Here is a 9,453-nt window from a genome sequence, read left to right as displayed (position 1 = left end):
TACTTGAGTATATCGAGGTTCTTCTTAGTGTATTATTTTCCAGAGACTTATTTCTCTCTAATCTATTTTTAATCTCTCTTTTCTGTGATTTAACAAGTGAGGGAGACAGAGTTAGAGGGAGACGCCTGTTCGGGCAAGAGCTCCCTCCCGCCTGTTCGGGCTGACACTCTGTCTCCCCCTTTACTCTCTCACTTACTGAAGTGAGAGAAAGAGGGGAGAAGAGGGATTCAAATTTGCTTTCAAATACTTGAGTATATCGAGGTTCTTCTTAGTGTATTATTTTCCAGAGACTTATTTCTCATCCTTTTTCAGGCTTGTTCTTTTCTTAAGGCAGAGCACCGATCTGAATAAATTTGGTAGGGATATGCAAATCGTTTTTCAAAGAGAGGCAGCTCTTCCGATGGCACGGGCTGGGTTAGGTTTAGAAGATCTATCTCGATGACTCCCCCCGCTTCGTCCGACGACTGGGCAGTTTGGTCTGGGGAGCCAAAGGCAATGCACTGGCCGACGCACGTTGTCAGCACTCTCACAGTCTCACATATCCCCTTTTGCCGAATTGTTTTTTTAAACTTGATTTGAAGGTTGTTGAATTTTAACGGAGTTGGTTGGGCTATTTTTATCTATAGGCACTATTTTGATTTCCTAGTTTTATGAAACACATCATCAGTAGTGGACCTCAGGGTCATTGGATGTTTCGGCCATTACCACCAGACACCCTCTCCCAAGGAAGGCCCCGCCAGGGTTGATCGGACCCCAGGGTGTGTCCAACTAAGTTTATAGTAATCTAATTGTAAGGTAATTTTAAAAAGGATTCACGGTTTTATTAGGATCAACTGGTTAAGTTTAGGCAATAGATTTAAATGGTTAGGTTTAGGGTTAAGGTTAAGGCTAAGGTTAAGGTTACGTTTTTAAGGTTTAGGGTTAGGTTTAGGCCTCGGCTTCAAGCCTTAGGTTTAGGCATCGGGTTTAATGGTTAGGGTTAGAGTTAAGGTATTGGTTAAGGTTTTAATTCGGATTAAGGTTTAGGTCTCTGGCTCGTCACGACTTTGAAAGGGTTAGGGTTAGGGTTAGGGTTAGGGTTAGGTAAGAACGGTAATATCCGTGGACCGACCCAGTCGGTCCAACGTTGTGCACGGGCCACTCCTGGAACATAGGGTGCCCCTCACTCGGTAAAATAACCTCAAATGAACACCATAGGTAGTTCTAAAAATTCTGCTTTAATGCAGTTGTTGTAAGTGGACCATTTGTCATAAAATATGCTTTTAAATTTTCCCTGTTTGGGGTAGATAATTGTCCTATTATTCCAGTAAGGTATATAGGTGGTTCAAAAAATTCTGCTACAATGCAGTTGTTATAAGTAGACCATTTGCCATAAATTTGGTTTTTAAATCATCCTTGATTGGAGTAGGTAATTCCTTCTATTTTCCTTTTTTCAGGTAAGGTAATTACAATGGTAAGTATCGTCTTAATTCTCAATAATAGTGTCATAACACATCCATGGTTGCAATCTTTAAGCCCGCCGCGACGTTTCGATTGAAATAAATCTTCTTCAGGCTTGGGCTTAAGATGTGTGGTAAGTGGTAATAAACACAAGTCATTTTGCTTTGTTTGTGATGAGTGCATGGAGCATTTTGTCCTATGCTGGCTGAGGTCAGAGTGAGCAGTGAGCTGTTTGCTGCTCTGCCTTATATACTCTCTGCCTCTGTTAGGCTCCTCCCCTTTCTTTTACAAAACTCTTTTCGAGACAATGTGAAGGGTGGATCCAATTGAGATGTGAAGTGGGTAATTCCTTCTCTTAAGGTAATTACCAGGTAAGTATTTGTCATAAAATTGTGTTAATGTTTTTTTCTTATTTGAAATAAAACATGTAGTAAATCCAATGGTGTTGTCCGTAATTCCTTCTTTATTCCTTTATAGAGGTAAGGTAATTACACAGGTAAGTGGTCTGCATTGCAGTTATGAAAACAAATTATAAGAAATGGAACATTTGGTGTTTGTTCGTAGTGGGGCAGGTAATTCCTCCTTATTCAGGTTGGGTAATTACATAAATATTAGGTATTTTAAAGAATTGTTTTGTATGAATGACCGAGTTGTCTTTATATTTGTAATAAGGTACCTCAAATTGAACGTTGAGTCGCAGGCAGGGGTGAGTAAACATATAATGATGAGAAAGTAGATCTCCACTGATGGGACTGTGATACTGGCCTTCCGCAGAGCTTTCCAAAGGTTCCGGAGGCAAAATTCTGTTCTTCGTGGCTTCATACACACGGAATTCTCAAAGTGGGAGTCTTACTTTATGCTCCATAAATCGTTCATCTGGAGTCTTACTTTCATCTATGCTCCAGGAATGGCTCGCCTGGAGATCATAAGTTCTACAATCAAGACATGGCCTCTATGCAGCTGACACTGCTCACTCAAGGTTTTATGAGGACCAGTAGAGTGTCCTGAAGGACATTAAAAAGAGACAACATTGGTCATGTCATGAATAATAAATAAATCAATTGGTGTTGGGTGTCGTAGGGTGAGTAATTCCTTAATTTAAGGTAATTACAAGGTAAGTATTGAATATACAGTTATTTTGATGTTTCTTCGGATTGAAATAAACATGTAATAAACCAATTGGTGTTTGTTTGTGGACAATTCCTACCCTTTCCCCACTAAAATTTAAGGAAGGAGAAAAGGTGAATACTACGTAGTGTAAATATGAGTCATTCCACTTTCCAATACCCAGTCAAAAGCATGTCTTTCTTCATATATACGCTGTCCAACAGCATCGTCCCTGAACCAGATGGGATGGGGGTTAGGATGAGGGCAAGGGGTCCTGTGGTTAGGTTTAGGGTTAGGGGCCTAGGGTTAGGGTTAGGGAAAGAGGATTTGGGGTAGGGGTAGTAGAAAGCAGGGTCCGTCGGGAGCCGTTAATTCCTTGGCCTCTTTCTCGCCGGTTACTTTGTGGGAAACGATTCCTAAAATTGGACAGTATCGGTCCAACATGGAGAAGACTGAAGTAGTGTTTTAGAGGGGCACCCCAATGCTGTTCCAGGCGGCACTGGCCAGGGTTAGGTAAGAACGGTAATATCCGTGGACCGACCCAGTCGGTCCAACGTTGTGCACGGGCCACTCCTGGAACATAGGGTGCCCCTCACTCGGTAAAATAACCTCAAATGAACACCATAGGTAGTTCTAAAAATTCTGCTTTAATGCAGTTGTTGTAAGTGGACCATTTGTCATAAAATATGCTTTTAAATTTTCCCTGTTTGGGGTAGATAATTGTCCTATTATTCCAGTAAGGTATATAGGTGGTTCAAAAAATTCTGCTACAATGCAGTTGTTATAAGTAGACCATTTGCCATAAATTTGGTTTTTAAATCATCCTTGATTGGAGTAGGTAATTCCTTCTATTTTCCTTTTTTCAGGTAAGGTAATTACAATGGTAAGTATCGTCTTAATTCTCAATAATAGTGTCATAACACATCCATGGTTGCAATCTTTAAGCCCGCCGCGACGTTTCGATTGAAATAAATCTTCTTCAGGCTTGGGCTTAAGATGTGTGGTAAGTGGTAATAAACACAAGTCATTTTGCTTTGTTTGTGATGAGTGCATGGAGCATTTTGTCCTATGCTGGCTGAGGTCAGAGTGAGCAGTGAGCTGTTTGCTGCTCTGCCTTATATACTCTCTGCCTCTGTTAGGCTCCTCCCCTTTCTTTTACAAAACTCTTTTCGAGACAATGTGAAGGGTGGATCCAATTGAGATGTGAAGTGGGTAATTCCTTCTCTTAAGGTAATTACCAGGTAAGTATTTGTCATAAAATTGTGTTAATGTTTTTTTCTTATTTGAAATAAAACATGTAGTAAATCCAATGGTGTTGTCCGTAATTCCTTCTTTATTCCTTTATAGAGGTAAGGTAATTACACAGGTAAGTGGTCTGCATTGCAGTTATGAAAACAAATTATAAGAAATGGAACATTTGGTGTTTGTTCGTAGTGGGGCAGGTAATTCCTCCTTATTCAGGTTGGGTAATTACATAAATATTAGGTATTTTAAAGAATTGTTTTGTATGAATGACCGAGTTGTCTTTATATTTGTAATAAGGTACCTCAAATTGAACGTTGAGTCGCAGGCAGGGGTGAGTAAACATATAATGATGAGAAAGTAGATCTCCACTGATGGGACTGTGATACTGGCCTTCCGCAGAGCTTTCCAAAGGTTCCGGAGGCAAAATTCTGTTCTTCGTGGCTTCATACACACGGAATTCTCAAAGTGGGAGTCTTACTTTATGCTCCATAAATCGTTCATCTGGAGTCTTACTTTCATCTATGCTCCAGGAATGGCTCGCCTGGAGATCATAAGTTCTACAATCAAGACATGGCCTCTATGCAGCTGACACTGCTCACTCAAGGTTTTATGAGGACCAGTAGAGTGTCCTGAAGGACATTAAAAAGAGACAACATTGGTCATGTCATGAATAATAAATAAATCAATTGGTGTTGGGTGTCGTAGGGTGAGTAATTCCTTAATTTAAGGTAATTACAAGGTAAGTATTGAATATACAGTTATTTTGATGTTTCTTCGGATTGAAATAAACATGTAATAAACCAATTGGTGTTTGTTTGTGGACAATTCCTACCCTTTCCCCACTAAAATTTAAGGAAGGAGAAAAGGTGAATACTACGTAGTGTAAATATGAGTCATTCCACTTTCCAATACCCAGTCAAAAGCATGTCTTTCTTCATATATACGCTGTCCAACAGCATCGTCCCTGAACCAGATGGGATGGGGGTTAGGATGAGGGCAAGGGGTCCTGTGGTTAGGTTTAGGGTTAGGGGCCTAGGGTTAGGGTTAGGGAAAGAGGATTTGGGGTAGGGGTAGTAGAAAGCAGGGTCCGTCGGGAGCCGTTAATTCCTTGGCCTCTTTCTCGCCGGTTACTTTGTGGGAAACGATTCCTAAAATTGGACAGTATCGGTCCAACATGGAGAAGACTGAAGTAGTGTTTTAGAGGGGCACCCCAATGCTGTTCCAGGCGGCACTGGCCAGGGTTAGGTAAGAACGGTAATATCCGTGGACCGACCCAGTCGGTCCAACGTTGTGCACGGGCCACTCCTGGAACATAGGGTGCCCCTCACTCGGTAAAATAACCTCAAATGAACACCATAGGTAGTTCTAAAAATTCTGCTTTAATGCAGTTGTTGTAAGTGGACCATTTGTCATAAAATATGCTTTTAAATTTTCCCTGTTTGGGGTAGATAATTGTCCTATTATTCCAGTAAGGTATATAGGTGGTTCAAAAAATTCTGCTACAATGCAGTTGTTATAAGTAGACCATTTGCCATAAATTTGGTTTTTAAATCATCCTTGATTGGAGTAGGTAATTCCTTCTATTTTCCTTTTTTCAGGTAAGGTAATTACAATGGTAAGTATCGTCTTAATTCTCAATAATAGTGTCATAACACATCCATGGTTGCAATCTTTAAGCCCGCCGCGACGTTTCGATTGAAATAAATCTTCTTCAGGCTTGGGCTTAAGATGTGTGGTAAGTGGTAATAAACACAAGTCATTTTGCTTTGTTTGTGATGAGTGCATGGAGCATTTTGTCCTATGCTGGCTGAGGTCAGAGTGAGCAGTGAGCTGTTTGCTGCTCTGCCTTATATACTCTCTGCCTCTGTTAGGCTCCTCCCCTTTCTTTTACAAAACTCTTTTCGAGACAATGTGAAGGGTGGATCCAATTGAGATGTGAAGTGGGTAATTCCTTCTCTTAAGGTAATTACCAGGTAAGTATTTGTCATAAAATTGTGTTAATGTTTTTTTCTTATTTGAAATAAAACATGTAGTAAATCCAATGGTGTTGTCCGTAATTCCTTCTTTATTCCTTTATAGAGGTAAGGTAATTACACAGGTAAGTGGTCTGCATTGCAGTTATGAAAACAAATTATAAGAAATGGAACATTTGGTGTTTGTTCGTAGTGGGGCAGGTAATTCCTCCTTATTCAGGTTGGGTAATTACATAAATATTAGGTATTTTAAAGAATTGTTTTGTATGAATGACCGAGTTGTCTTTATATTTGTAATAAGGTACCTCAAATTGAACGTTGAGTCGCAGGCAGGGGTGAGTAAACATATAATGATGAGAAAGTAGATCTCCACTGATGGGACTGTGATACTGGCCTTCCGCAGAGCTTTCCAAAGGTTCCGGAGGCAAAATTCTGTTCTTCGTGGCTTCATACACACGGAATTCTCAAAGTGGGAGTCTTACTTTATGCTCCATAAATCGTTCATCTGGAGTCTTACTTTCATCTATGCTCCAGGAATGGCTCGCCTGGAGATCATAAGTTCTACAATCAAGACATGGCCTCTATGCAGCTGACACTGCTCACTCAAGGTTTTATGAGGACCAGTAGAGTGTCCTGAAGGACATTAAAAAGAGACAACATTGGTCATGTCATGAATAATAAATAAATCAATTGGTGTTGGGTGTCGTAGGGTGAGTAATTCCTTAATTTAAGGTAATTACAAGGTAAGTATTGAATATACAGTTATTTTGATGTTTCTTCGGATTGAAATAAACATGTAATAAACCAATTGGTGTTTGTTTGTGGACAATTCCTACCCTTTCCCCACTAAAATTTAAGGAAGGAGAAAAGGTGAATACTACGTAGTGTAAATATGAGTCATTCCACTTTCCAATACCCAGTCAAAAGCATGTCTTTCTTCATATATACGCTGTCCAACAGCATCGTCCCTGAACCAGATGGGATGGGGGTTAGGATGAGGGCAAGGGGTCCTGTGGTTAGGTTTAGGGTTAGGGGCCTAGGGTTAGGGTTAGGGAAAGAGGATTTGGGGTAGGGTTAGGGTTAGGGTTAGGGTTAGGGTTAGGGTTAGGTTTGGGTTAGGGTTGGGGTTTAGGATTCAGGGGTTTGATTTTTGTGGCACTGGCCTACTGACCTATTTCGTTCAAACCGGTTGGAAATTTGACAGTGTGGTGATAGTCAGGTTGGTAGAGTACAGCTCCACCATCCCGGGGACCAGGGTTCAATCCCCAGGCAGAGCACAACAGTCAGGACCATGGGGCAGAGAAAGGGGCAGGTCAGGATACTCTACGGGCCTGTCGCAACTGGATGGTGTCATCATTCAGGCCCGTAGGGTTAGGGTTAGGGTTAGGGTTAGGGTTAGGGTTAGGGTTAGGGTTAGGGTTAGGGTTTGGGTTTGGATTCAGGGTTCATGATTATGATTTGTTTGCACTGGCCTATTGATCTGTTGAGTAGTGGTGACAAGGTTGGAAGAGCTCCGCTCCCTCTAACGGGGGACCAGGGTATGATCCCCAGGCAGAGCACGTCTGCAAGGACCACGGGACAGAGAAAGGGTAAATAAAGTTGCTGCCTGGGTTGGAGTAATAATGGGCGTCATTCTGTCTGAATAATTTATGGAAGGACAAATAAATAAAAGTAAAATAAAAGACTAGGTGGACGCGGTTAGGGATTAATTTTAACTATGAAAGTGATTTTATTTAATACTGTAATATCATATATTAGTGAATAGAATAGAAAATGGGGATTTATGAAACCAAAAATGTAAAATGAATAGTAGCGTAGTGGCAGAGATGACGCCCCTGGTCCAAAGAACCCTTGATCGATTCCCCCCGAGGCATGTGTGTTAAAGTGGTGCCTTGGGGGGCCTGAGTGGACCCAGGCAGCATGGGTAGCCATAGAGGGGAGAAAAACCAAAAAGGGGGGGGGAAAACGAACGGGGGAGCTGAGAAGGAAGACTACATGAGCGAGAACTTTGAACGGATTGTCGGGTGGGTGTCCTATGAGTATGATTAGTTATCGTTGAGGCCTGCTGGCGTGATTGTGCCTAACTTAAAAATCCATAATTTTTCGGCCCTCTTTCTCTGCCCAATGGTCCAATGGTCTTCAGATTCCAGACCGGAAATTATGAGGTTATTGACGGAGTGGAGCTGAAAGTGGTTAATGAGGGGGGTGGTCAACTTGCCTTCCCCAATGTTATATATGTGTTGTTTTAGTCGGGTGAGTATGGAATGTTTTGTTTCGCCGATATAATGTTTATTGCAGGTGGTGCATGTAATGATGTAAATGACGTTGGTGGTGTGGAGTGTAAATGTGCCTAATGTGGGAAATGCTGTATTGCTGTGAAGGTTTGAGATAAATTTTCTGTTCTTATAGTGTGTGTGGTATTGGGTTTGTGTTGGTGGTTTGTTATCTGAATATTTAGACCGTATTAGTAAACTGTGGAGGTTTTTGTTTTTCCTGTACGCTGATATGGTGATGTGATTTTTGAAAGCCGGCTGTAGGGTTTGAGTATGGATGAAGTTCTGTTTGATGATGTTATGTAGTCCTTTGATTTTGTGTGAGAAGGTAGATATGAATGGTACCGGGACCTGGGGTGGAGCAATACGGGGAATGGAACGAGTAGGAGCGAGAGACGCCAAAGTGCTGGTCTTGATTTGGCGGAGGAAGCGTTTAGAATAGCCCCTAGATCTGAGACTAAAAAACAGGATGGAAATGGAAGAATGCAGGTCTATTACACGGGATGATATTCTATAAAAACGGATGATTTGTGATTTAATAATGCCTTTAAATGTATGTTTCGGATGGTAGCTAGTTTTATGAAGAAGGGCGTGTGTGTCTGTTGTTTTAAAGTAAACCTTGGTAAGTAGTTTTGAGTATGACAAATTATTTGACCGGTCAAAAAAAACAGTTGTATCTAAAAAATTAACTTGTAATGGATCTATGATGTACTTAACCTTAATGGACGGGTGGTGGCTATTCAATGTGTCAATGAAATCAGAAAATAAAGAAATGTCGTGTTGCCATATTCCAAAAATGTCATCTAAGAATCTGAGGTAGGTGAGGGGTTTATGGGTGCACTTGGCTAATGCCTCTCGCTCCCACTCGCTCAGGTAAATATTAGCGTATGACGGGGCGTATCGTTGGCCCATGGCTGTTCCGTGGATTTGCAGGAATTGTTTGTTATTGAATGAAAAGTCGTTATTGTTGAGGCAGATGGTAAGAAGTTGAATAATTGCATTGTCCGGTCTATTGTTGTCGGGGTTGTTATTGAAAGTGGATATGATAGCCTTGATACCGATTTGTGTATTGATATTTGTGTACAAACTGTCTATGTCTATTGTAAATAAATGAGACTGATTTGGAACAACCATGGGCCGGATAGTATCTATAAAATGATAAGTGTCCTTGATGTAGCTTGGATGTTTATTGGAAAGGGGTCCTAGGAAGTGTTCGATGTATTCTGAAATATGGTATGATGTACTATTACAATCTGAGACTATTGGTCTGCCGGGAGGGACCTCATAGGGAATAGTCCATGATGGGGGTTCCTTGTGGATTTTGGGTAAAAGATAGAACTGTCGGGGGCGGGGTTGGTCGGGGCCAAACAGGTAGATTTTTTGCTTGTGGTTAATGGTTTTATTGTCATATAAAG

The sequence above is a fragment of the Platichthys flesus genome, chromosome 6, assembly GCF_949316205.1.
Source record: "Platichthys flesus chromosome 6, fPlaFle2.1, whole genome shotgun sequence".
Lineage (NCBI taxonomy): Eukaryota > Metazoa > Chordata > Actinopteri > Pleuronectiformes > Pleuronectidae > Platichthys > Platichthys flesus.
This window is presented reverse-complemented; position numbering follows the sequence as displayed.